Source organism: Mirounga angustirostris, unplaced genomic scaffold (assembly GCF_029215605.1).
Source record: "Mirounga angustirostris isolate CCGP_5_RB_7025 unplaced genomic scaffold, mMirAng1.0.hap1 SCAF_4, whole genome shotgun sequence".
Classification (NCBI taxonomy): Eukaryota; Metazoa; Chordata; class Mammalia; order Carnivora; family Phocidae; genus Mirounga; species Mirounga angustirostris.
This window is the reverse complement of record NW_026991712.1, coordinates 173,984,404-174,011,124: the sequence shown is the minus strand read 5'-3', so window position 1 is coordinate 174,011,124 and position 26,721 is coordinate 173,984,404. Positions and strand designations below refer to the sequence as shown.

Sequence of the window (26,721 nt, the reverse complement as noted above, 5' to 3'; positions counted from 1 at the left end):
TGATATTGAATCTTCTTCTTTTTTTTTTTTTAAAGATTTTATTTATTTATTTGAGAGAGAGAGAATGAGAGAGAGCACATGAGAGGGGGGAGGGCCAGAGGAAGAAGCAGACTCCCTGCCGAGCAGGGAGCCCGATGCGGGACTCGATCCAGGGACTCCAGGATCATGACCTGAGCCGAAGGCAGTCGCTTAACCAACTGAGCCACCCAGGCGCCTGATATTGAATCTTCTGATCAATCATATTTTGTTTTAAAAATCAAGTTAATTTTATATTTTCCTTCATAGAAGTGATAAGACAGAAAAGTTATAAATGTAGACATGTAGACAGAAGCCACTTTCTTTTATATTTATTTACGGCCCATACCTGTCAGTGCTAACATCATGGTATGTCTCTTTCTGGTCTTCTTTTCTACACATTTTATTTGACATAGTGGGGGTTATTCTTAGTAGATAATTATGTATCCCATTTTATACTTAACATTACAATATTAAGTTTTTGTGTTACTTCAAAATCTTGATAGACATAAATTTCAATTACTATTAAGTCAATTATGAGTTGATATTCTGTAAGCTATCAAATCCATAATTGAGAAATGGAATTATTGGGTCAAAGCTATGAACAATTTAAGGCTTTTGATCCTTATTCTAGAGCCAGCTGGTGGCGGAGCCAGGACTGTGTGCTACAGCCCTGACCCTGACCAGTCCTCTCCTTCAAAGGCCCAGTCTACTGGCTTTTGGGCCTCCAGGCAGTGGAGGACACATGGCCTCCTTCCCAGGGTGAAAAACTTTCTTACAGCCAAAGGAGTCTTTCATCACCACCTCAGATTCTTTCCTGTTTCTTCTCCAATCCAGATTTCTTCCCCAAATCTTAATGCCTGTTTGGTTCAGGCTGCTATAATAAAAATACCATAGACTGGGTGCCTTAAGCAACAGAAATTTTTTTCTCACAGTTCTAGAGGCTGGGAAGGCCGAGCTCAGGGCGCCAGTAGGGTCAGGTTCTGGTGAGGACCCACTTCCTGATTTGCCAACAGCCATCTTCCTGCTATGTCCTCACATGGAGGAGAGATCCTCTCTTTATATCTCTTCTTATAAGGACAATAATCCCATTTGTGAGGGTTTCACCCTCGTGATCTAATGATCTCCCAAGGGCCCCATCTCCAAATACCTTCACACTGGGGTTAGGGCTTCAACATGTATATTCTGAGGGAACATAGGCAGTCCCTAGCAGGGCCCAAGGTCAGTAGCTCGATGAGGTTTGCTAATTGTTCTAGACATTTCCCACTTGTCTGAGATTAGCTTCACAGTGAGCACTCAGGACGACTGCCCTCCGCTCTACTCTTGATTCCCATCCAAGGGTGGTCTCGGTGGTTCCCATGGCAGATGTCGCCTCTCCCTTACCTGGGGCCCCTTCAGTCCTGGTCATAATGGGAGGTGATGCTTTTGGACCTGATGCCATCCTCTTCCATGATGGGCTTCCCATGCTGGAAGAAGGGGTGGTGGTGGCAGTCCAAACTTATGCCCGTACCCTGTCTTTCTAGTCTATTTGGTGCCATGGCAACTGGAGCAAAGCTCATATCTCAACCCTAAGCTATCATTGTGTTCTGCACATCAACTCACCTCTTGGTACTGAACCAACCTGATGGGGATAGGCTTCCTCAAACACCTGCTGGGCTTCCTGCACGTAGAAGGTGAAGAATGGTGAGCAGGAAGAGCCCAGCCATGACTGCACACAGAGCAGGCTCAGCACATGGGTGGCACGGTCCTGCTCCGGTCCACCAGGAGAGCTGTGGTGCGGGGACGTGGGTGGAAGGTAGCTGAGCGGGGCCTCAGACATTCGTCTGTGTGTCTGTCCCAAGTACTGGTAGGTTCTGGGTACCACACCCTGAGGGGCTTCTGGCCACCTGTCCACTAATCAAAGCTTGACCTTGCCCCTCGCCGTCTGTGTGAGCTTGAATGATGCATGCAACTTCCTTAAGCTATAATGTCCTCTTCTGTAAAAAAGGGCAAATAAAATATTCCTCCTTAAAATGAGGGTGATAATAATCTCTATAAAATAGGAGTAATAACAATCTGTCCGTATAGGGCTTTTCTTTTAAATTAATAGACTATTTCTTAACAGTTTTCGATTTCCGGAGAAACTGGGCAGTAGTGTGGAGAGTTCCCCCGGCCCCCCACCCCCTGCTGAGTTCCTGTTTGTTTGTTTTTTAAAGATTTTATTTATTTATTTATTTGAGAGAGAATGAGAGAGAGCACATGAGAGGGGTTAGGGTCAGAGGGAGAAGCAGGCTCCCTGCCGAGCAGGGAGCCCGATGCGGGACTTGATCCAGGGACTCCAGGATCATGACCTGAGCCGAAGGCAGTCGCCCAATGAACTGAGCCACCCAGGTGCCCTGTGTTCCTGTTTTATTAGCATTTTGTGTTAGTGAGGTACACTTGTTATAATTGATATATTATTTCTAACTAACGTGTATAGTTTATATTAGGGCTCACTCTTTGTGTTGACAGTTCTATGGGTTTTGATAAATGCATAATGTCATGTATCGACCATTATAGTGTCACACAGAATAGTTTCACTGCCCTAAAAATCCCGTGCTCCACTCATTCATCCCCCTCTCTGCCTCCCCCGCCACAAGAACCCCTGGCAACCACTGATCTTTTTACTGTCTCCATAATTGTGCCTTCTTCCAGAACGTCATAGAGTTGCAACCACAGAGTATGTAGCTTTCTCAGACTGGCTTCTTTCACTTAGCCATGTGCATTGTATACAAATGTATCCTTCATGTCTCTCCCTGGCTTAATGCTCATTTTTAAAAAAAAGATTTTATTTATTTATTTGAGAGAGTTAGTGAGAGAGAGCATAAGCCGGGTGGAGAGGCAGAGGGAGAGGGAGAAGAAGACTCCCCGCTGAGCAAGGAGCCCAGTGCGGGGCTCGATCCCAGGACCTCAAGACCGTGACCTGAGCCAAAGGCAGACACTTAAATGACTGAGCCACCCAGGCGCCCCAATGCTCATTTCTGTTTATTGCACAACAGTCCATTAAATGGATGTACCACAGTTTGCTCATCCATTCACCTTTGGAGGGACTTCTTGGTTGCTTCCAGTTTTTGGCAATTATGAGTAAAGCTGCTATAAACGTCTGTGTGCAGGCTTTTGTGCTGACAAAAGTTTTCAACTCATTTGGGTAAAAATACCTAGGAGCCCGATTGCTGGATTGTCTGATAAACTCCGTTTAGCCTTGTAAGAAACTGCCAGACTGTCTTTCAAAGTAGCTGTACAATTTTATTGTACATCCACCCCATCCACCAGCAATGAATGTAGCTCCACACCCTTACCAGAATTTGATGTTGGCACTGTTTCGGGTCTTAGCTGTTCTAATAGGTGTGTGGTGGTGTGTTGTTTTACTTGGCAATTCCCTAATGACTTACGGTGTTGAGCCTCTCTTTGTATGTATGTTTGCCATCTGGATATCTTCTTTTTGGTGAAGTATCTCTTCAGATCTTTTGCCCATCTTTTAAATTGGATTTTTTGTTTTCTTATTACTGAGTTTTAGGAGTTCTCTGTATGTTTTGGGTACAAGTCCTTTATCAGATATTTACAAATATTTTCTCCTAATCCATGGCTTGTCTTTTTATTCTCTTAACAGTGTCTTTCACAGAGCAGAAGTTTTTAATCTTAATGAAGTCCAGCTGATCAAGTTTTTCATTCAGGGATCATGCTTTTGGTGTTATATCTAAAAACTCATGGCCAAACCCAAGGTCACCCAGGTTTTCTCCTATGTTGTCTTCCAGAAGTATTTTAGTTTTGCATTTTGCATTCGGTTTTGCATTATAGATCTGTGATTCAGTCTAAGTTAATTTTTTTGAAAAGTATAAGATCTATATCCAGATTATTTATTTATTTATTTTGCATGTGGTTGTTCAGTTGTTCCAGCACCATTTGTTGAAAACACTATCTTTTCTCTCCACTTAATTGGCTTTGCTACTTTGTTGAAGATCAGTTAATTATATTTGTGTGGGTCCACGTTTTTGGCTTTCTCTTCTGTTCCAGTGATCTATTTGCTTATTGTTTTGCCAATATCACTCACTGTCTTGAAAATTGGGCCTTTATAGTAAGTCTTAAAGTCAGGTAGTGTCAGACTTCTTTGTTCTTCTTATTCAGTATTATGTTGGCTATCCTGGATCTTTTGCCTTTCTATATAAATTTTAGAATCAGTTTGTTGATATCTACATGTAACTTTCTTGAATTTTAATTGGAATTGCATTGAATCAATAGATGATCTTGGGAAAAAATGATATTTTAACAATAGTGAGTATTCTTATTCATGAACATAGACTCTCTCTCCAAGATTTTATTTAGATCTTTGATTTCTTTCATCAGACTTTTGCAGTTTTCCTCCTCATACAGATCTTGTATATTTTTTGTTTAGATTTATACCTAAGCATTACATTTTTTGGTGCTAATGTAAATGGTATTGCGTTTCTAATTTCAAATACTTTCTAAGGGGGGTGTTTATTGCTGATGTATAGGAGAGCAACTGACTTTTGTATATTGACTTTGACTCCTAAAACCTTGCTATAACCCATTGACATAATAGTGCCAGGAGTTTTTTTTGTTGTTGTTGATTCTTTGAGATTTTCAACATAGACAATCATGTCATCTGCAAATAAAGATAGTTTTATTTCTTCTTTCCCAATCTACATACCTTTTCTTTCCTTTTCTTATCTTATTGCATTAGCTAGAGCTTCCAGTATGATGTTGAAAAGGAGTTGTGAGAGGGAACATCCTTGTTACCTTCTTAGGGGGAAAGCATCTAGTTTCTCACCATTAAGTATGATGTTAGTTGTAGGTATATGGTAGTTCTTCATCAAGCTGAGGGAGTTTCCTTCAATTCCTAGTTTGCTGAGAGTTTTTTGTTCTTTTAAATCATGAATTGATGTTGGATTTTGCCAAATGCTTTTTCTGCCCCTGTAGGGTTTTGAGAAGGTTAAATGAGCTAATGCCTCTGGAGCACCCAGCACGTGGGCTAGCATGTGAGAGGTGCTCAATATACATTGTAATTGTAGGGTGATCTGGCACATGAAACAGACAGACTCCAGACCCAAATTGCCTGGGTTCAAATCCTGACCCCACCACTCATCAGCTGTATGACCTCAAATAAGTTACTTAATCTCTCTGTGCCTCAGTTGCTTCCTCTGTAAGAGGGGTTAATAATAGTGTCTCCTTCATAGAAGTGCTTAAGTGCTAAATCAATGAGTATTGTAAAATGCTTATTATAAAAGCACCTGGCAAATAATAAATACTGTACAAGTATAGTCCTCTCCTTTTTATTGCAGCCAGATTTCTATACATCAGAGAGGCAGTTGAGAACAGATGGTCAGATGGCCTGGATTTGAGTCCCAGCTTTGTCATTTACTAGGTGTATGACATTGGATAAGTGACAAACTCTTTATGCCTCAATGTTTTTCATTTGTAAAATAGTAACAGTGCCTACTTCATGGAGTTACCGGATGGATTAAATGTGTTATATATGTTACATATATATATATATGCCTGGCCCAAACCTGTTAATTATTACTATTATTTCCGAGGCCAACTTTTCAAGGCCCAGTCTCTAGCTAGATTGCTCAGAGACTGTGGTGGATGAAGCACATTGACCCAGGATGCATGGTCTGGGGATACAGACTACAGCTGGTGGATAATCTAACCATTAGGGTGGTCTTAGGGTCTGCCCAGGAGGTAGTGAGCTCTCCATCACTGGCGGTGTTCAAGCAGAGGCTAGGAGTTTTGCTAGATTATCTGGAAGTTTCTGTCTAGGCTGAGAATCTGGTAAGTCTTAGTCTGGCTGAGAGAGGAGAGAGCTCAAGGTTCTGAGAATGTGCCTCAGGATATTGGTTGGGGTCAGCTCTGACACCTTTCCCCAGCTTTCATTAGAACCATTCCATTTCTATCTGTTTTATATTTTGAGACTCCAGTGACATTTTTTTGGGGGGGGTGGTGATATGGGAGTTCTGCCACTTGGAACCATTTGAAAGTCTTATAGTCAAGCCTGTTGACTGAGGCTCCAAGAAAGGAAGTTATTTACCAACGTCATGCAGCAAGTCAGGGGGGAATAACTGGTCCCAGAATCTGGGATTCCTGATTCCTAGTCAGTGCTCACCGTATCCCAACCTCCTGACTCTTCTTGTTACTGCCACTGTCAGCCCCTGATGGGTGCTCTGCCCTGAGCTCTCATGTTGATTGATGACATTGGCCCTGGCTTTGCTTGAGTTCAGTCCCCTGGAGTGGAATCAGCACAGGCTGCTCTCCAAAGCTTTAGGCCAAGGCTTTAAACTAAGCCTCCCACCCTGCACCTGGCTTGCCTGGACTGTGGGCTGCTGCAACATACCCATGGTGATGGCAGGAGGCTACCCCATCCACTAAGGTTGTATTCCTTCATTTATTCACCCAACCAACAAATAGTTACTGAGTTCCTACTATATGCAGGGCATAGTGTTAAGTTCTGGGACTATGATGTTGTGTAAAATAGACAAGTCCCTGCCCTCATGCATCCCTACAGTCTAGTAGGGAAGGCGGACAAATAATAGTTAATTCCACTTGAATATTGGTTTAGTTAGGGTAGGCTGACTGTTGGAACAAACAACCATAAAATGTCAGTGGCTTAATACAACATGGGATTCCTGGCCAGGTGACTCTCTTCAGCTGCTCTCATTCAAGCAGTGACTCAGGGACCCAGGCTCCTTCTATCTTGTGGCTCTGCCCTCCTGCAGCTCCTCAGCATCCTTTCCATTCATCTGGAAGATGGAGAAATAGAGCCAGCATGCAGGATCATGTGGGAGGTCAAGGCCCGGTCTTCTGCCTTCTTCTCATTGGTCAGAACTTGGTCACATGGCCCTGACTAACTCCAAAGGAGGCGGGGAAATGTAGTCTAGGTATGTGCCCAGGAAGAAAGGGAAGTGTGGTTTGTTGAACACATGGCAGTTTGTGCCATAAGTGTGATCACTTTTATGTTAGGGGTAAGCTGGAGCACCTCAGGAAGGATCCTCAGGGTAGGTGACATCTGACCTGAGATCTGGAGGATGAATAGGAGTTGGCCAGGGGAAGAGGAGGGAGAAAAGTTTTCCTGGCACAGAGAAAGATTGAGCATGGTGTGTTTGGGGAACTAAAAGATAGCTAGTCTGGCTAGAGTTGAGTATGGGAGTTGAAGGGGGCAGTGAGTGATGAGGCTGGATGGTGAGACCCAGACATGGGTGACTATGGGGTCAGGACAGTGGGAGCCAGGAGAGGGGAATGAGACAGAGCGGTGACTTAGATAGATCTCTCTTTCTTCTGGGTAGAAGCTGCACTAGAAGGGCAAAAGGCTGAAGTTGGGCAGTTGTAGGGGGGTCTAGGTGGTGCATGATGTGGCTGGACCAGGGCAACAGCTGTGGTATGGGAAGGAGGGGATGCTGAATATTTAGCAGCAAAAATTGACAGCACCTGGTGACCCATCAGATGAAAGGGTCATGTGGAAGGATCGAGGACAGTGCTTAGGTTACACAGTAATTATTGGGCTTGTTCAACCAGAGGGGTTAGTCAAATCTGGTTTGTTATCTGTTTTGTAAATGAAAAGTTTTTTTGTTTTTTTTTTTAAAGATTTTATTTATTTATTTGACAGAGAGAGACACAGCGAGAGAGGGAACACAAGTAGGGGGAGTGGGAGAGGGAGAAGCAGGCTTCCCATGGATCAGGGAGCCCGATGCGGGGCTCGATCCCAGGACCCTGGGATCATGACCTGAGCCAAAGGCAGACGCTTAACCGACTGAGCCACCCAGGCGCCCCTGTAAATGAAAAGTTTTATTAGAATACGGTTCTGTCCATTTATTTATGTATTGTCTGTGGCTGGTTCTACACTATGATGGCAGTTAAGTAGTTGTGACAGAGACTCAATGACCCCCAAAGCCTAAAATATTTATTATCCAGCCCTTTATGGTTAAGTTTGCAGACTCCTGAGCCAGATAGTTGCTCAATGCAGTAAATAAAAAGAAAAAGAAAAAAAGTCAGTTAAAACAGTATCATGACTTAGGCCATCATTGTTTTCATTCATTCATTCATTCATTCATTCATTCATTCATTCATTCATTCATTCAGCTTCTATTTCCTGGCTCCTCTTTGAGGGTGTCCTGCCTGCCTGTGTCCAAGTAGCCGGTCTGTGAAGTTGGTGCGGTTGCTGTGGGCAGCAGTATGAGCCTGCGGCGGAGTCTGCAGCACATCTGGACGCTGCCGCACTGCTGGCCCAGGTGTGGGGCCTGCCTGAGCCAGGCTGCCTTCTGGGGCTCGGCCGTTCAGCCTGGTGGGTCTTCTGGGGTAATCCCATTTACACAGAGCTTTTCTCAGGCATGGTGTCCCTTGAGCTCAGCATTACCACAACTCCATTGTGCAGAGCGAGATACTGAGGCATGGAGATGGGAGAAGCTCAAGGCCAAGGGAAGAAGTAGGCAGACCTCTTCTCGGTTGGAGCTGAAGATCTAGCAGGGGTGACTTGTGGGCTTATTTGCTGTTCCCCCAAAGACCCAGGGAGCAGGGCAGGAGTGGCTGCTGGGCCCGAGACCCCAGACCTACCAGCCCCCTGGCACCTCCTCTGCCGTGGTCCCCACCGGGGGTTACAGATGTGAGCCGGACAGTGTGGGAATGCAGCTTTGCAGCAGAGTAATTAGTTTATTCCTGAGGTCAGCAGTATAAATAGTAGAAAAATGTATTTCCTGTTCCAAGCCAAATAAGCAAGTGGCAGCCAGTTGGCTGGGTGCCACCGATGGGATTTCAGCCATGCGTGTGCCTTGCCTTTGGCCACGAGTTTGGGCGGGAGAGCAGAGGAGGAATGTTCCTTCGCAGGCCCGATCCTGCCGGTGACTGGTGACTTACTGGGAAGGCTCCGGTGGCCCGCCATCCACCCAGGTGGTGCCAGGTCCCTGCTGTGATCATGGGGCCCGGCCCGGGTGGGAGGACATCCCAAGGGGCAGCACCAGCTCTGTGCCCGTGACCACGCCATGTGCCTGGCACGTGGCTGACGATCAGGAGATGTTACTGAATGAAGCAACAAATGGGAACATGCCCAACCTTTGAATGGAAGGGAACTGGATGTGGGAGCAGAGGTCACGTGGGTGGCAGAGGAGACAGAACCATTGTCTTCCTTCCCAGGGATTGTGGAAGAAATCAGAAGTTGAAGTCTGGGGTCATTCCATTTGGTGCTGAGATAACCAGATGGTGGGCTCCCCCTTATGGAAAGTGCTCACTGTCCACATGGATTTTTTTTTTTTTTTTTTAGGTATTTGGATGCTTTTCCTGTAATACGTATATCTGTAACTCCTCTGCTTTTTGTTCATTTACTTTTTCATTCATTCATTTTTGCAGAGGTATTGCATGGTGTTTAAGAAGTGAGGGAGACAAGGAGGAAGATGCCCCATGTCTTTGCTCATGTCAAGCCCACACTGTGATCTCTCTGACCACCCTCCCTTAGCTTGGCTGCCTCTTGCTCATCATTCAAGCTATAACATACAGGTCGCGTCTACTAAAAGGCTCCTTGACTGCCCAGACTGGCCCCCTTCTCTGTGCCTCCAGCCCCCTGGGTGGCCCCTGGCAGAGCCTCCATCACTCTGGTAGGTTCATGTTTACTCGTCTGGATCCTTGAGGGAAGGGTGTCTCTGATTCTCCACTGTGTCCCTGGAGTGGGGTCTGACTTAAGGTAGAAGCTCAATAAATAGCTGTGATATTAGGGAAGGAAAGATAGATCTCACACTCTCAATCCGTAGCTTTATCCCTCCTTAAAATCCTTTCTAATGACATAAATACCACCATTTCTTCATTATAGGGATAGACTTTTCTCATCATCCTGAATATGGCTCACCAAGCTTTTTTCTAAAGGGCACTCACCTCTATAGGCAAATCTTTCTTTTTTTTTATTTAAAGATTTTATTTATTTATTTATTTATTTATTTATTTATTTATTTATTTATTTGAGAGAGAGGATGAGAGGAGAGAGAGAGCACATGAGAGGGGGGAGGGTCAGAGGGAGAAGCAGACTCCCCGCCGAGCAGGGAGCCCGATGCGGAACTCGATCCAGGGACTCCAGGATCATGACCTGAGCTGAAGGCAGTCGCTTAACCAACTGAGCCACCCAGGCGCCCTATAGGCAAATCTTTCTTAATCCTCTTCCTCCTTCACATTTTTCACCCAGTGAATGAAAAGCACAGAGAGAGTGAGCAACTCACCTAGGCTCACACAGCAAAACAGGAGTGCAGTTGGAAGCTGGGTGGGTCCCTGGGAGTCATTCTTGTTGTGATAGCTGGCAATTTGGGGAGCCCCTGCAGAGGAGTGAGGCGTGGTGGGTGGGCACTCTGAATCCTGCCTGGGGGTGGGGGCTCTGGGGACTCTTGTCTATGGTGACATTATCCTTCTGTTTCCTGGCATGTGGGGCCCCAGGGAGTCAGTGGCAACAGACTCCCTGGGGCCCCACTTCCCACTTGTGTACAGCTCAAGCCAAGGAGGGGACCCAGGCCTAAGCAAAGATATTCTGAAAAGTTTGTGGGGCCACCTGAGCCCCGGGGTGAGGGATCCTTCCCCTGCCTTGTTCATCTGCTGCACAGGCAGCACTTCACTCCCCCTGTAACCGGTAGGCCGCCTCTCTTGCTCAGCCCCTTCCAGAATCCGACCCGGAACCCCCAGTGACTTCCCACAGTCCTCCCACCATGGCACTTGGATGGCGTTCCCTTCTAGAATCCTCTCTCTGGCATCCACCCAGCATTTTGTCCTGGGTTGGAGAACCTACAAACATTCATTCGCACTGGCTTGGTGAGGGAAGGCTCACTACCATTCCCATGTGTGGGGTCCCCACCAGGCTTTCTCCCATGACCATTAAAATGAGGGCAAATATCAGTGTGCCTCTTCTGTTTCTTTTATTCACAAGATATATGGTTCTCTTCGCACCTGAGTAGGTCTGTGGCGACTGAAATATAGAGTAATTGAAACCATCCTCAGTTTTGTCTCCCTGATGTCTCCTTCCCATCTCCGTCTGGCTTGGGACCATGGGCTGCGGAGGAATCGAGATGCTATAAATTATGGTTGGGGCCTGGACGGAGGCAAAAGCAAACAGGGGCTGCAGGCGGTGCTGACTGCAGCACCCCGGTCCCAGGCCTGTCCAGTCTGGTCATGAGGGCTTCGGGGGGGGGGGGGGGCGGGCTCCTGCATCCTCCTTCCCCACCTCTCTCTTCTTGGTGGCGGCCGCAGCAGTGAACCCAGGGTGCGTGGCTCTGAGCCAGGCGTGGGGCCCGGCCAGGTGCGCTTGTCCGCTGGCTTTGGGAGCCCTGGAGGGCAGCGATTTCCCCATGGCCACCTCAGTGTCTCGTCAGCTGCACCAACAGATATATCCCCCCCCCGCCCCCCAGCCCCGAGCCCCAGACCCGTCCCCGCGCCAGGGTGCCCCTCACTTTCAGACCAGGGGAAGTGCCGAGCTGAGCCCACGGCCAGGGGCGACACAGACGCAGTCCCCGCTGTCTGGCATCTCCTGATCCAGGAGGAATTCGCCCGGAGAGCAGGGCTCAGGCAGCTGGTGTGCTGTGTTCTTAGCTGTAACCGAGACGCAGCTGGTTGGCACGGGCTGGGGCCCTCCGATTGGGCCGCTGTGTTTGGAAGCTCCAAATCCTCGGCTCTCCTCGAACAACGAGGAATTCAGGACGCTGATCCCGCTGAGGATGAAAAGGCCACGGGCTCCCAGACACCTCCCCCCCCCCCCCCCCGCCAGGGGTGTTTGGCTGAAACTGTCACTGGACCTGGAGACACAGCGGCTGGGTGGGGCGGGAAGGGAGGGGGTGCAGGGGGCACATCTCCAGCTGGCGTAGCCCCGGGGGGTGGGCAGATCTGGGAGAGGGCAACAGCTACAGAGCGCCTACTACCGGCCAGGCAGCCTTTGCTGGATGTTATGCCTTCCTAATCTCACTTAATCCTTGGAGCTGCCTTTCGAAGTAGGTTTTATTAACTTGCTTTCCACGGAGGAAACTGAGGCCAGGAGGGGCTGTGGCTGGCCTGAAGGCCCTGGGGTGGTAGGGAATTGTCTAGGGGCCAGCCCAGTCTCCCTGCAAGAATTTCCTTTAACACAGACTTGATATGCATCCCCCCCCCCCGCCCCCCGGCACTACCTCCCCAGGATCTCCAAGGATTGTGACAAATTGAAAATCCTATTAGAGTTAAATTAATGGGCTTTTCTTGTGGGGCAGCGGGCTGGAACGGCGGCAGAGGGCTGAGAGCATTCACTGCCGAGGGTGCGGGCAGAGGGCCGTGGTGGGCCCGCTGTCCAGGGCCCCCCTCCTGTCCTCTGTTAACCAGTTCTTCTCTCTGGCTGAGCGGCCTTTTATCTGGGAAGGGGCAAAGGCGCTTTGAACCTTGGAATGAAATTCTGCTGGGGCCCGGGACAAAGGACGGGGCCCAGAGTCTGCTACCGCCTCCTCCCCTGCCCGACCTGGAAACATCTGAGGGCTCTGGGGCCAGGGGTGGTGGTCTCAGGTCCATGACCCCAAGGGCAGGGGGCATGTGCCCGGCAGGGATGGAGAGAGCTTTGTGCTTTTCCAGGCTGTGAGAAGGCTCAGCGGGTGAGTCCCGGAGTGTTGGGGCTGCCGGGAGCTGGCATCCAGGGGATTCTGGAGAATTCTCACCCCCCCTCCCCACCTGCACTGCTTCTCCAGAACTTCAGGTGCACCCTAGTCCTTATTCGTGTGTTGAGCTCCAAGTGTGGCCGGGCATCTACACGGGGGACAGCTGTGGACCAGACAGACTCTGTCCCGTCTCACAAGGGGGGGGAAGTCAATAAATCATACACGTCCGGTTTGGATCATTGTGATGGAAGGAAGATGGAGCCGGTCAGGGAGTGAGTGATGAGAACAGTCAGGAAAGGCCCCCCGAGGAGGTGGACACGTTTGTAGGACAGCGAGCCATGCAGGTGGGCAGGCGGGCAGGAGTTGGTTCTGGGCAGAGGGGGCAGCAGGTGCAAAAGCTTCAAGGCCAGAGCATGGCTGGGGAGCTTGAGGAAGCGCAAGGAGCCGAAGTGGCCAGAGTGAAGGTAATGGGGCAACAGGAGAGAGGAAATCAGGAGGCAGGCCTTCCCTTTAGATCTCAGCGGTCAGGACCGGCAGGAAGCTTCATCTGAATTCCCCTTTCAGCAGCAACAGTGGCAGGGCGAGGGAGGGAACTCAGGGTTACACGGCCAGATGGTGGCACGACTGGGACCAGAAATGGCTTTTACTACAACTCCACAGCCCAAATGGAATGGTAACAATGAAAACTATAATGAGTGTGATTTATTGAGTGTGTACTCACCCCTGGCTCTTTGCTAAGCCACTTTTGTATACTTTGGCCCGTATATTGTTTATTTTACATGTATTAACCTTGGGAAACTATGATACACCCATTGACCGGATGCTGCAGCTGAGGATCGAAGAAGTGGGTGGCTTGCCGAGGCCAGCGGGGTGGATTGGGCCCAGCCTTCCTGATTTCAGACCACCGCTTGTGTCATCCCAGGCTCCTGCAATCTCCCACCTGAGATGGTACTGCAGAGCCCCTGGGGGGCATTCATATGGCCACAGTTTCCATGTCCCTGACCAGGCCGTGAACTCCTGGAGGGCAGAATGTGGGTTGCCCTCATCTCTGACCCTGGTCCCCAGCACCAACCCCTTTGCTGGCTGCTGGAATGAAGTGTTGGGGCTCGGATGGGATGGCCGCCTCACAGAGCCCAGTGCACACCGATCTGACCTCTCTGGTCTCCCTTCTAGCACTGCTTCTGGCTGGCGCTGCCCCCTCTTGTCTGCGGGAGTGGGAGCGGCAGGGGATGGCGAGGGCCAGAGCTGCATTCTCCCGTCCATCTCTGCGATGCCCAGAGCCAAGCCCGGGGCCTGGCTCACACTCAGTGCCCAGTGTTGGTTCGAATGATGGGGTCCTGAGTTGTGTGAGTCCTGGGAGGGGTTAGGTGTGGAGTGAGAAAGGAGGGATGGAGGGGAACAGAGAAACCAGCAGGGAGGACCAGAGAGAGAGGGCCCCAAGCTGCAGGTGGGACTCACACCAAGACAGAGGGAATGCAGACGACGACCGTCCGTGATGGAGGCAGGAAAGGTGAAGGAGGCAGAGAGGCAGGGAGACAGGAAGGCAGGCAGCAGCCATTGCTGTCTGGGGGACGGGGTTTCTGGGCAGGGGGTCTGCACGCTGGCCTATTCAGTGGGACCTGGGCGTGGACAGGATGTGGGTCAGGATGGGCAGGTTGGGAAGAACACTGAGCAAACAGTGAATGGGGCTTGTCTGTAGAAGAGGGCGGGTGGGCTGGAGGGCCAGAGAGCCAGGAGTTTGAGCTTCATGGTCCCCAGTCCCTATACCTCATCTTCCCAGTTTGTGAGGGCCTCTGGGTGGGGAGTGTGGCTCCAGGCCTCTGGTTCCCCCGCAGATCGAGTGCTAGGCTGAATGTAGGGTGGTGGTGACAGGGTTGAGGACACAAAAGGCCTAGGAACCATTTTGATCCCTTCTGACCATGGCCCCGATGTACAACATGGCCACTAGGGTCAGACGAATCGTGTCCCCATTGCCTGATGCCCTCATTCCACCTCCTTTCTCTACCCTGTTGTTACTTCTCGGGTTCCAAACTTCACATTTCTCATGTGGGCCCTTACAAGTGTCCCCAGGGACATCCTGCAGCCTGCAGCATCCCCCAATCCAGTCTCTACTCTGCAGCTAGAAGGATCTTCCTAAAGCACAATCTGACCGTTATCACCTCCCTGCCTAAAACCTTTAATGACTCCCTAGTACGCACAGGTCCTTTGTGGCCTGGCCCTGCCTCCCTGCAGCCCCAGTCAGACCTTTGTCCCTCTCCAACCTTCACTCTGGCTACACCAAATTGCAGTTCAACTTTGTCTTAGCTTGTCTTTCCTTCCACAGGATGGCCTTTGCTTACCGTGTGCACTGAGGAACTTCTAGCTGCACTTTAAAACGGGGTTCCAGCGTGTCTCTCTCCGGGAAGGCTTCTCCCACCCATATTCCCGAGGCTGGCCTCAGGACCTGCCCGGGTTCCGCAGCCACCTATCCTCCCCCGTGTGGCACTTAGCAGCCTGCTTGGTAATCACAGTGGCACATGTCCCTTCCCTTGGTGGCTGCAGAGCCTGGGGAGGCCAGGGCTGCAGGTTATTTACTGTGTATCTGCAAAGCCCAGTACAAGGGGGTGTGTGAATGAAGGAGGACTGGTGGGCCGTGGAGTCAGGCAGGGACTTCTGGGCCTGCCCGGGAGGCCTGGGGGCCTGGAGCTCCCACGCTGGGCACCAGGATGGGGCGAGACAGGAACTCGGCTGTCCCCTGGTGAGGTTATTTTGGTCGTGGCAAATAAACCCTTTTGGAAAATGTGACCGGCTTTTGATCCTCGTGTCTTCACTCCTGACGCTCTCCTTTCCTTTCAGCGCGTAACGAAGGCAGCGGCCTCCGTTAATAAAGAATAATTATGGGCTGGATTAGAGAGATTATCGGGAACAGGTGGAGCCCCTTGCCCCACCCATTCTGCCTGGTGGTGGCGGCGGCGGTAAGGATGAGCTCACACTTTTCCCCTCTCCTGGGAGGTTGTGCCACCAGGGGCCCAGCCATGGCTGCTAATCCTTTGTGGGGGGGGGCTGGTGGTGTGGGTAAGAATGCTCCTGCCTGTCATTTCCCACGAGTCCCAGGTGAGATTCCAGGGGACTAGAGGAAAAGTGTGCAGCAAGGCAGGGGACCCGACCTACCTTTCTGTCCCCTACTCAAGAAAGCAGGAGGAGAGAGGGTGAGAGCAGGCTGGAGGGGAAGGCCCCTGCCAGGGCGGCAGGCTGTGCAGGTTCTTGTCCCGGCTTGGTCCCTGGCACTGGCCTGGTGACTTGGGCCATGGCTCCTATTGCTGGTCTTGGCTTCCCCATCTGTATGATCAGGCTGTCGGACTCCACCAGCCCTTCTCAAGCTGGGCTCTCCAGAAATCAATCCTGGTTTTTTAATATATGAGAACTCAGGAAATAAATGTTCATGATGACCTTCTTAAAGATGAACTTGGCAAGGAAACACGATGGCAGAAGGACTGTAGACTGATGGGGAATTGAATTCATCTGCCTCCAAGTCTAAGACTAAAACCAAGGTGAGGGTCATGATTATGGAACAGTGAAACACGGAGAATCAAATGAGACTGTGTCGAAATTATGTAACAGACGCATACTGGGAGGGAAAGGGGGAAAAAAAGGTGCAAAGTAACACAAATATCCAGATTTCCTCATCTTTTGTAACCAGAGGGCAGAAGACATAATTTAAATATGAAAAATAAGGTGATAGATATAATTACATTACAGATAAGGTCAACATTAAGAAATGTAAAACAATAAATTTGGGTCAGGGAGGGGAAGAGAAAGGAATAAAAATAAACTAATTCTATCATTACTCCTAATAATGGTCACTGTTCACAATTTAATATAAGAAATTGACAAGAGGTAAGTTTCCCCTACTCTCTCTTAAACATCTCTCACATCAAAAAGGAAATGAGAACAGATTACAGAAGTCCAGAAAGCTGAGATAATTATAGTAAGAGAAAAGTTCTTAGCTCTAAATACTTTTATTAATAAATTATAAGGATTGGAAGTTCTATAAATTAAGTACCCAACCCAAGAAGTTTGGAATATGGCAATAAAATAAAGCTAAAGAAATCACAAGGAAAAATTTATAAAGATAAAAGTGGATGTGAATGAAGTAGAAGTCAGGAAAATACTAGAACTAATAAAGATTATGTTTTCAAAAGCCAAGTAAAATAGATGTTAGGTAATCTAATCCAGATAAAAAGGAAAAAGCATAAATTCATAAAATGAGAAATGGTTATTGGGGAATAACCCCAATTTCAGAGGAAATCAACAGAATAAGCAAATATACTTAAGAACTTGGATGAAATGGATAATTCTTTTTATTTATTTATTTTTTTGTTTATTTGACAGAGAGAGCAGGGGGAGGGGCAGAGGGAGAGGGAGAGAGAATCTCAAGCAGACCTTGCCAAGTGTGGAGCCTGACATGGGGCTCGATCTCAAGACCCTGAGATCATGACCTGAGCCGAAACCAAGAGTTGGATGCTCACTGACTGAGCCCACCCAGGCGCCCCTGAAATACGTAATTCTTAAAGAAAATATAAGCTATAAAAATGTACCTAGAAGTACATTTAGGTACAAAAATCTAAACGGACCAATAATCATAGAAGAAACAGGGATACTTACTCCCCCAAAAATCACTAGGCCCAGATGGTTTCACAAGGGCCAACATTTAAGGAACTACTTAAGTGATTTAAGTCATTGTTTAAATTTCTCTGGGGCTCATTTCCTTCATCTATGAAGAGCTCTTGTAAATCAATAATAAAGGGCTGACAACTCAATAAAAAATAGGTGAAGTGTATGAACAGACCATTCACAGAGAAGGAAAGCCATGGTCTTAGAGAAGACCATGAAAAGACGGTCAACCCTACTCAAAATGAGAAACCTACATAATAAAACTATAGTGTGATGTCATTTTTCACTCATCAGAGGAAAATTATGAAATTGGATAAATCACTGGCTTAGCGAGTGTACAGAGAAACCAGAGTGCTCATAAAATGCTGGTAGAAATGCAAATTGTGTCACCAACCCCCCCGCCTGCCCTCCCCACCCCCGGAAAGCAACTTGGCAATGTCTTTGCCTCTGACCCAGCGATCTGCTAGGAGCGTTTCTCAGAAATAAACTTAACGCATGTGTGTGAATGACATTTCAGTGACCTGTTGTTTCTGATAGCAAGAGGTAGGAAGCAGCCTACAAGCCTACCAGGAGGAGAGGGGTTATATCATTCTGCTCCAGTGGAACCTTATGCAGCCATTGACAAGAAAGGAGGCAACTCTATGTTCCAAGAGGGACATAGCTGAAATCAATTAGGTATGATATACGATTAGCTGTATAAAAAAGAACGTGTGTACTTATTTGCTGGTATATGTCTAGAATAAATCTGGACACACACACCAAAAGCTAGTGGGAGCAGCTTCTGTGGAGCCGTGAACTGGACAGCTGGGGACAGCAGCTGGAGGGAAGCTGACCCTCTTGTGTTTGCCTTGTTATACCTTTTGAATTTGGTCCCATGTGCAAGCGGAACTTTTTAAAAAACTGGAATACTGGGCTCCTGGGTGGCTCAGTTGGTTAAGTGTCTGCCTTCAGCTCAGGTCATGATCCCAGGGTCCTGGGATCGAGCCCTGCATTGGGCTCCCTGTTTAGTGGGGAGTCTGCTTCTCCCTCTCTCTGCCATTTCCCCCGCTTGCACTCTCTCTTGCTCACTCTCTTTCTCTCAGGTAAATGAATAAAATCTTTAAAAAATTAAAATAAATTAAAAAATTAAAACTGCAATACTTAAATTTAAAAATGAGTAGGACTTAGCTGGCTAGGAAGGGAATAGGGGAATAAATGTATGCAAAGCTGCTTGAACTTACTAGAATCAGGGAAATAAAAATTAAAGCATTATTTTTTCTTGTTTTGGCAAAATGAAAATGATTCTTCATCTTCAGAGGGAAGTTTAGGCTTTACCTCAAGAACACTAGGAGCGCTGCCCAGGCTGGGAGCAGGGGAGTGGTGGTTGAGTTTGAGGGGCTGAGGCTAGAGTCAGGGATGCTGGGAGGAGGCCGTGTGGTCCTCCAGGGAAGACTCAGACACTGGACCAGACGGGCAGTGGGGAGGAGGTGACTGAAAAGATTTGGGGACATGGAACTCTCAGCTGAGTGGCGGAGAGGAGTGGGGGAGGGGGAGCCAGCCGGGGCAAGGTGCCCTGGTATAGGTTGAGGTTGACCAGCAGGCCTGAGCCTGACTGCTGACTCAAGGGATGGGCCACCATCTCTCCTGCTGCTGGACAGCTCTTCCAACCCACCAAAGTGCTTTTGCTCACTCTTTGTTCAATCAAGCTATCCTTGTGATGAGGTTCCCATCGTTTAGATGAGCAAACTGAGGCCTCTCCGCCTGCTCTATACCTCACTTTTTGTCCTCTCTGTCCCTGACAGCTTTGGACTGGAAACTAGAGCAGGTGTTCCCCAGAGCCCAAAGCAGACATGTGTGTGTCACTGTGAGTTACCAGGGCCCCTGGGGAATCTCCAAGGATGCTCCTCCCAGAGCTGACAAAATCCTACTAGTGGCATCTTGACCGGAGCAGTCAGAGGTCGGCACGGGCTCGGTTGGCTTCTCTCCTCTAGACTCATAAGGCTGAAATCAAGGTGTCAGCTGGGCTGGGTTTCTATCTAGAGGCTCTTGAGAAAATCAATTTTTGTGCTCATTCAGGTTTTTGGCTAAATTCAGTTTTTGCAAGAATTCTTGCAGCTGTAGGACTGAGACCCTCATCTTCTTGCTGGCTATGGATGGGGGTCACTCTTAGCTCCTAGGAGTCACTCATGGGGGTCCCCCTCCAACTCAGCACCAGAAAAGTTTGCTTCCTGGGTTAGTCCCTCTTATGACTCAAATGGCTCTGACTTCTGCCTAGCAGCTGGAGCAAACTCAGCTTTTAAAGGGTTCATCTGATTAGATTTGGCTATTTGGGTCATCTCCCTTTTGCTATAGGATGGAACATAATCATGGGCGTGATATTTCACCGTATCTCCAGGCTCTACCTCCACTCAAAGGGGGGTAGATTATGCAAGGGTTATTGGGGATCATTCTTAGAATCCTGCCTACCACTCGGATGTGTACACCCATCCATGTGTAAGAGGGATAAGAATGCATGGTTAGTAAACATGTACTAAGTTCCAGATGCTTCTATATGAATAGCATTACTTGATCCCCGCAAGCATGTGTGGTAGTTATTGTCACTCTTATGATCCTCAGTTTACAGATGACAAGATGGAGGTTCATAAAAGATAAGTAACTTGCTCAGGGTGACCCAGCTAGAAAGAGGTGGGCCATAAACTTGAAGCCAGATCTGTTTGATTCCAAAGCCAGTGCCCTGGTTTGTCTCGCGCGCGTTGACAGGGAACCATGCGCACACACGCAGTGACACACAGCTGTGCATGTGTGCATTTGTGCATCAATACACATGTATGTGTGCATTCATGCACACTCAGAGGGTCCACACATAGATAGACAGACACCCCCCACCACCACCACCGCCTGGTTCCCTGGGGCCCAGAGTTAATGAAGATGCACGGGGAGCCCACGCAGAGTGGCCATGGGCAGAGATGAAAGGCAGGGTGTGCCTGACAGCTCTCCAGGGATCCAGTTACCCATGGCTGTGGCTTCTCAACCGGGTGATTAATTGCCCGGCACTGCCTCAGCCCGGTCAGCTCCCAAGGCCTCCTGCCCTCTTATTAAAAACATCCCTTGATGTCATCCCACCAGGGAGATCAATGGCGGCCGAGGAGAGTGGGGCTGCCTGGGAATGGGGGTTTCAGTGGCCTCTCCTCAGGGCCACCTGGCTCCCTTGGTGCTCAGCTCCCTGGGAGCTGGCTGGGGCTGATGTTCCCAAAGAGGCCTCCTGAGCTTGGGTCCTGCCTGGCTATGGGTCATGGTCAGTGTGACTGGGCAGCTGGGCTGGTAACCAAGGTCAGAGGAGACCAGAGAACTTGGGCCTGTGGTTTAGAGCTTTGGGAAGCTAAGAAGAAGAGTCTGGAGTCCTCTTTCTTGCCCCAGCCCTCTTCTGGGTGTTCTGGCCTGAGACCTTCTTGGTTTTGAACCTGGACTAGCTGTGTGACACTGACTTCCCAGTCTCTGGGTCCTCCTGTGTAAAATGGGGGGAAAGGACTTCTCTTGCAGGTCCTTTGCTTCTCAAAACTCCTTCTCCTTTTGGCTGGGGTGGCCCAGCATGCTCCCGTTTCCCTCCTACCTCTCTGGTCAGTCCTTCTGCCTTCTTTACTTACTTGTGGCCAGTATGGCAATGAGCGTGGGTTCTGGAGCCAGACCAGAACCCGGGAGTCATCATTTACAGCCTAGTGACCCTGCCAGTTTGGTGTGACAGTGTTCAGTGTTGAGAGAGGATCGTGGCAGTTTTCATGTTTATGGATTAAAGTTTTTTTCCTTGGTGATTGTTTTTGGAGAATTTCACAAATAGCCCATGGGATAGAAAGAGATCCATCCACCGGAGCGTGGCAAACTGGTGTCCTTCAAGCTTCCTGGGTCTTCCTCTTTCTCCCTCTTCTCTGAATATTCGCTCATTTTGTATGCTGGTCCCGCACAGCTTTGGAGCTACTTTGGGGTGCATAGGGACACACACACACACACATGCTCATTCATGTACAAGAACAGCACACATGGGATCCTATTAGATTGGGGACGCACAGCGTCTTCTTTAGTGGTGTGCTACAGAAGTTTAACAACGGGCTCTCCGGGTCAAGAAAGGCCTGCTCTGGCGTTTGTCAATTTCCATGGTGTAAATTCTTCCCCATTGTCAATTTCAAGCTACCAGCAGAAAGTTGCTGACGGTGGAGTTGAGGAAAGATGTGCAGGCAGCTCCAGGAAAGAGTCCCCCTGGGCTCCAAGACACCACACCCGTATTCAGCACTGTCTCCTTCCTGCCGGACACGATGACCAGCAGCATGCGGTGAGTGCTTAAGCAGTGCGTGTCAGAATGCACTGTGTGCCTCCGTGAGGGGCACCCGGTCTGGCTGGCCCACCGCAGACCTGACCACCACCTCCCCGACACTGGCGCACCCTGAGTCAGATGGACCCTTGCCAGCTCATGTTCGCTGGCATGCTCCACAAACACACTCTTGCACACATCTTGCTCACGACAACGTGTGCACACAGAAGTCACACGTAGACCTGAAGAGTGTCACACACAGCTCGACTTATGTGCATGGTTGCATTTTCCTTGCACACATTTTTTAATGGGCACCCGTGCTTGCCCTTGACTGGAGCTCTTGCGCATACTTTCAATCACACACACACACACACACACGTTTACACCCAGGTGTCTCCGTCACTGGTATGCATGTCCCGGCGCACACATATACGGATCACGTCTCTGAGCGAGCAGATGTGGGGGTGTGAATGCAGATGCCCTGCTCACAGAACAAGCATGGCTGAAACTCAGCCCTTCTTACCTTCGTGCATACACACCAGAGCACACCCATGGCTCACTCGCCACCCTGCCCTCCCTCTGTCCCCCGCATCCCCTGCAGGCATCTCACCCACCCCACCATAAGCAGGGAAGCTGGCCAGGCTGGGTTGGTGGGTGTGGTGTTTGGGAGTTAGAGAGGAATTCCAGGCAGGCCCCTTGTGCTCCCCTGGCCAACGTTAAGTGCCTTCAGACTGAAAAGAACCGTCCAGAGAGGCTTTTCCGGCTAGAGATTAATGTCACTGAAAAATGTGGGTCCCGAGCGATTAATGCAGCCTTCCCTGCCACACATTATGTGAGTGCACTAAAGCGAGAGGGGGCTCATTTTTGGCGTGTTTTTAACCTGCTTGGCTCAGAGTGAAAGAAGAAAAGAAGAGCCTGGGGCCCGGGAACCTGAGGGTGGGGGCCTCACGGGCAGTGAGAGCCCCAGAGGCCAGGTAGGGTAAGGCTGGGTCAACCAAGTCCAGAGCCTTGGGGGTCCCACCGTAAGACATGGAGGGGAGATGCTGATGGACCCCACTCTTGGACGCCGAGCTCCAGGTGGCATAGCTGTGGAGGTGTGCGAAGGCTCCTGGCGGCGTGGCCTCGGCTGAGGGAGCGATCTCCACAAGCAGTCTCCTAGTACAGTCGGAAGGACCTGATGCAAACACCCGATCTGCGCAGTGACCTTGGGCAAGTGACTCCACCCCTTGGGGACTTACTTTCTCCATCTGCAAAATGGCAGTGACACAGTGTCTTCCTTACAGGGCTGTGGTGGGGCTTCCGTGAAATCAGGCACATAGTAAGCGTTTGATCAAATAGCGGCGTAAGGAAGTGCTGGTGGCAGTGGCTGCGCAGATGAACCCGTGTGTGCGTGTGCGTGTGCGTGTGCGTGAGAGATTGATGCTTTAAAGCAGATGAACCTGGACTTGAGTCTCATTATGTGAACTTTGAGCAAATGATTTGTCTCCCTAAGCCTCAGTTTCTTCACCTGAAAGATGGCGTTAAATAGTACCCTGGTCTCCAGGTTATTGTGAGAATAAAGGTGATCATATATATAAATATATATAGAAAGTGCTTGCACAGTGCCCAGCACCAACCAGCGCCCCTAAAGCACGATAGCAATGGTAAGTAGCCACACTGCGGCCAGGGTGAGGACTCTGTTTACAGTAATGACCTCCTTCCACAGCTTGGCAGATGTGTTTGGAGTCAACTGGTTGAAATTCACATTGTATCCTGTTTCTGTCAGTCTCGTAGAGTTGGATGAAGAGGGTGGGTGGCCCAGGAAGACCAATAGGGTGAGGGGTGCAGGAAGGGCATGGGAGCCACCTTGCCAAGGCACTGGCAAGGTGGGGGGAAGAGTAACCCATTAAGGTGCCCTGGAGCCTCTGGGGATGGGCCAGGGGAGACAGTGGGGGTGGGGGTGCTGCCAAGACATCATCCATGATGCCAGGCACCGAAGCAGGTGCTCGGTGTCCTTCCCTCATCTGTCACCCTGAAACCCTGGAGGGTTGATCTTACCTGCTGGGGAAACCGAGGCACAGAGTAGGCAAGCAACCTGCCTCAAGTCACACAGCCAGGAAATGGTCAAGAAACAGGTTCTTTTGGAGTGCATGGCTCCTTGGCTGGGCAGGGATGACCAGGATTCAGAATGCCACCAGGAACACACTGAAGACTGTGTTCCTCGCATATTTAAAAACACACAATACGGGCGCCTGGGTGGCTCAGTTGGTTAAGCGACTGCCTTCGGCTCAGGTCATGATCCTGGAGTCCTGGGATCGAGTCCCGCATCGGGCTCCCGGCTCAGCGGGGAGTCTGCTTCTCCCTCTGACCCTCCTCCCTCTCATGCTCTCTGTCTCTCATTCTCTCTCTCAAATAAATAAATAAAAAAAAAATCTTAAAACAAACAAACAAACACACACAATGGATCATGTTATTCCTTGGCTCAAAACTCTGCAGTCGCTGCCGCTGCTCTCAGGATAGAGCCCAAGCCCCTGAACTGACACCGTTGGGGTCTGGGCCCTGCCACTCTTCCAACCCCAGGTGGCCCTATGATTGATGACTCTCATTGTCTGAATTCAGCCACTAGGGCTTTCCTGGACGCCAGGCTCGCCTCCCCAGGCTTCACCCCCCAGAGCCTGGCATCAGGTGCCCTCCCTTCCTTGGCAAGACCAGGGGCCCTGGGTTAAGCTGTCATGGTCATTGAAGGGATTCTCACAACATGAAGCGATAACTGAGTTGTTTGCGTTTGTCTTCTCTGTCAGTAGGTTAGCCCTGTGAGGGCGATTTTGCAACCATCGGTAACATCTGCGTCGTGCCGGGCATGGCATTGGAGGGGGCGAACTGAGTGGGGGATGGTCAGGCTGGCATGTGGGCATGAGCAGAGTCCCGAGGGGGGCACGGGACTCGCATACTGGGGGTCTCAGCTCCACAGCAGGTGAGTTGACCGGAAGCACGATAATGGGTGGAGTCAGTGAGCATCTCAGTCTGCACTCCTGCCCCTGGAGAAGGAGGGGGAGATGACGAGGTTTCTGTAAGATTTGCCTGACTTATTTGGAACCTTCTAAAAGCCTTTGGCTTGGTTTCACACCAAGAATTATAAAACAAGTGCCACAAGGGAATGGAATTCAGGGATAAGGGGACTTCTCTGGATGGAATTCAGTCTCCTGAATGGCCCCAAAGTGGGCACTGCTGTCATCTGTTTTTCACGGAGGAACCTGGGGCTCAGAGAGGCTCTTGACCAAGTCGACACCAGAAGCTGGCTCTCCCAGGTGCTGACTGAGCAGGGGGAGGTAGGCAGTGGATAGGGAGGGGGAATATTGGCTTCCTTCCCCGGGAATGAGGAGACTGAACTCGGTGCAGAAAGGAGTTGTTGCCTATTATGGTGGCTTTAAGATATGCTCATACATTCTTTGGTATTTCTCCTTTCAAGAGGTGTTTAATTCTGTTCTCCCTGAGTGTGGGCATCGCGGCAACCTGCTCGCCCTGTTCCACAGCACTCGTTCTGGAGGAAGCCAGCTGCCATGTCGTGAGGATACTCAAGGCATCCCGTGGGGACTGAGGCCTCCCGCCAACAGCCACGTGAGTGTGCCGTTTTGGAAGCAGATCTCCCGGCGCCAGTCGAGCCTTCAGGTGAGTGCAACCCTCCCGGACACCTAGACTGATAGCTAGTGAGAGACGCTCAGCCAGAATCCCTCAGCCAAACTGCTTTTGAATTTCCGACCCATAGAAACTGAGATAAGAGATGTTTACTGTTCCTTCCAGCTGCTCGGTTGGGGGGTAATTTGTTATGCAGCAACTGCTAATTCGTACACTCATTTTGGTGGTAGTTGCTCTACCACCCATCAGTAGCAGACGATGGTATATTTGCATGATAGAATACTATACAGTAATGTGAAGGAGGGAACCATCACTATGGGCGACACTGTGGATGACTTTTGCAGACACGACGAGTGAAAGAAGTCAGGCCAAAGAGAGCACGTACTATGTGACCCCATTCAGACAAAGTACAAAAACAGGCAATACTAATCTACAGTGAAAGAAGTCAAGATAATGGTTACTGTCGGGCAGGGGTGGGTGCAGTGACCTGGAGGGGGTTTGAAGATTGGGTTTCTTGGGGGCTGCTTAGATTTCTCCATCTGGGTGCTGCTTACATGGAGGTATTCAGCTTTTGAAATCCGATCGAACTGTACTTTCATGGCTATACATGTTTTTGTATATTAGACCACAGTAAAAAGTTAAAAAAAAAAAAAGCTACCAGTTTGGAATGGGACATGTGTAGGGCGCAGGGTGAACCAGGCACATCAGGAGTCCTATCTGACTGTATGGTGTGTACTGGGGGGGAGGCTGCAGGCCTGGCAACCTCCCAGCAGCCAGAGCAGCAAAGGCCAGCATTCGGGATGCAGGGTTGCGGGGGGAAGGGAGTGGGGTGTCTGTGGTGGGAACTCCCACTCCCCAGGGCCTTACCTCCATGGTCTTCTGTGCTGATGGACAGGAGGGGACAAAGGCTCAGCCCCCAGCCGGGGTTGGGGTCAGCTGAGGGGGCTTCCCAGGGCACCAGTGAGGGCAGGGGGAGCCCTGCTTGGCTTTGTGCCTGAGGGATTTGCCATAATCCCAGGCCTTCCCTGTAGCCTGTCTAATACCCACCCGTGGGGCTGAGCCTTTTCAAGATCTGACTTTGGCCTGAAAGGCTCCGGGAGGGGCCCACATTCCTGCCCACAGCCTCCCTGCTCCTAGGAGGGAACTCATCAGGATCACCCCTCCCCAGATAGTGCTCCTCACCCTTGGAGAAAAAAGACTTGATGGCTTTCACAGGTTCAGGAAAAATTAAAATGGCCATGAGAGAATCCATACTGATTGGCCTGCTTCCTTGAAGGAAACGTCGTCTCTGCGCACTGGGTTCTGGGCCTTGTTGTGCCATCAAAGAAATGGGTGAAGGGATGCTGGAGAGAATGGTGACCTGCCTGGGGGCCATGGGCTTCAAGGTCCCTTCTGCTTTAAGCTCATCACCCACTGATAAGCTGCAGCCTTTCTGTTCCTAAAACTCACCAAGTAGATTCCTGCCTCAGGGCCTTTGCACAGGCTTTCCCTCTGCTTGGACTGTTTCTCCCCTAATCCTCACATGGCTGTTCTTGCTTGTTACTCAGGCCT

At 49.7% G+C, this 26,721-nt stretch overlaps 2 long non-coding RNA genes across 6 annotated transcripts in view; both read left to right on the top strand.

Annotated features, from left to right (window-relative positions):
* The window catches only part of LOC135364219 (uncharacterized), a 55,570-nt gene extending 40,260 nt beyond the window's left edge, over nt 1-15,310 (top strand). For 4 of the 5 annotated variants that reach the window (XR_010411066.1, XR_010411068.1, XR_010411069.1 and 1 more), the window contains 2 exons: nt 9,388-9,632; nt 14,944-15,310. This is a non-coding gene — a long non-coding RNA (uncharacterized LOC135364219). The remainder of the gene's footprint in view (nt 1-9,387; nt 9,633-14,943) is intronic. The other variant, XR_010411067.1, reaches the window with a different exon arrangement.
* Nucleotides 15,311-24,346: 9,036 nt separating this feature from the next.
* The window catches only part of LOC135364015 (uncharacterized), a 42,675-nt gene continuing 40,300 nt past the window's right edge, over nt 24,347-26,721 (top strand). Inside the window, exons 1-2 of the long non-coding RNA XR_010410443.1 lie at nt 24,347-24,508; nt 25,004-25,203. This is a non-coding gene — a long non-coding RNA (uncharacterized LOC135364015). The remainder of the gene's footprint in view (nt 24,509-25,003; nt 25,204-26,721) is intronic.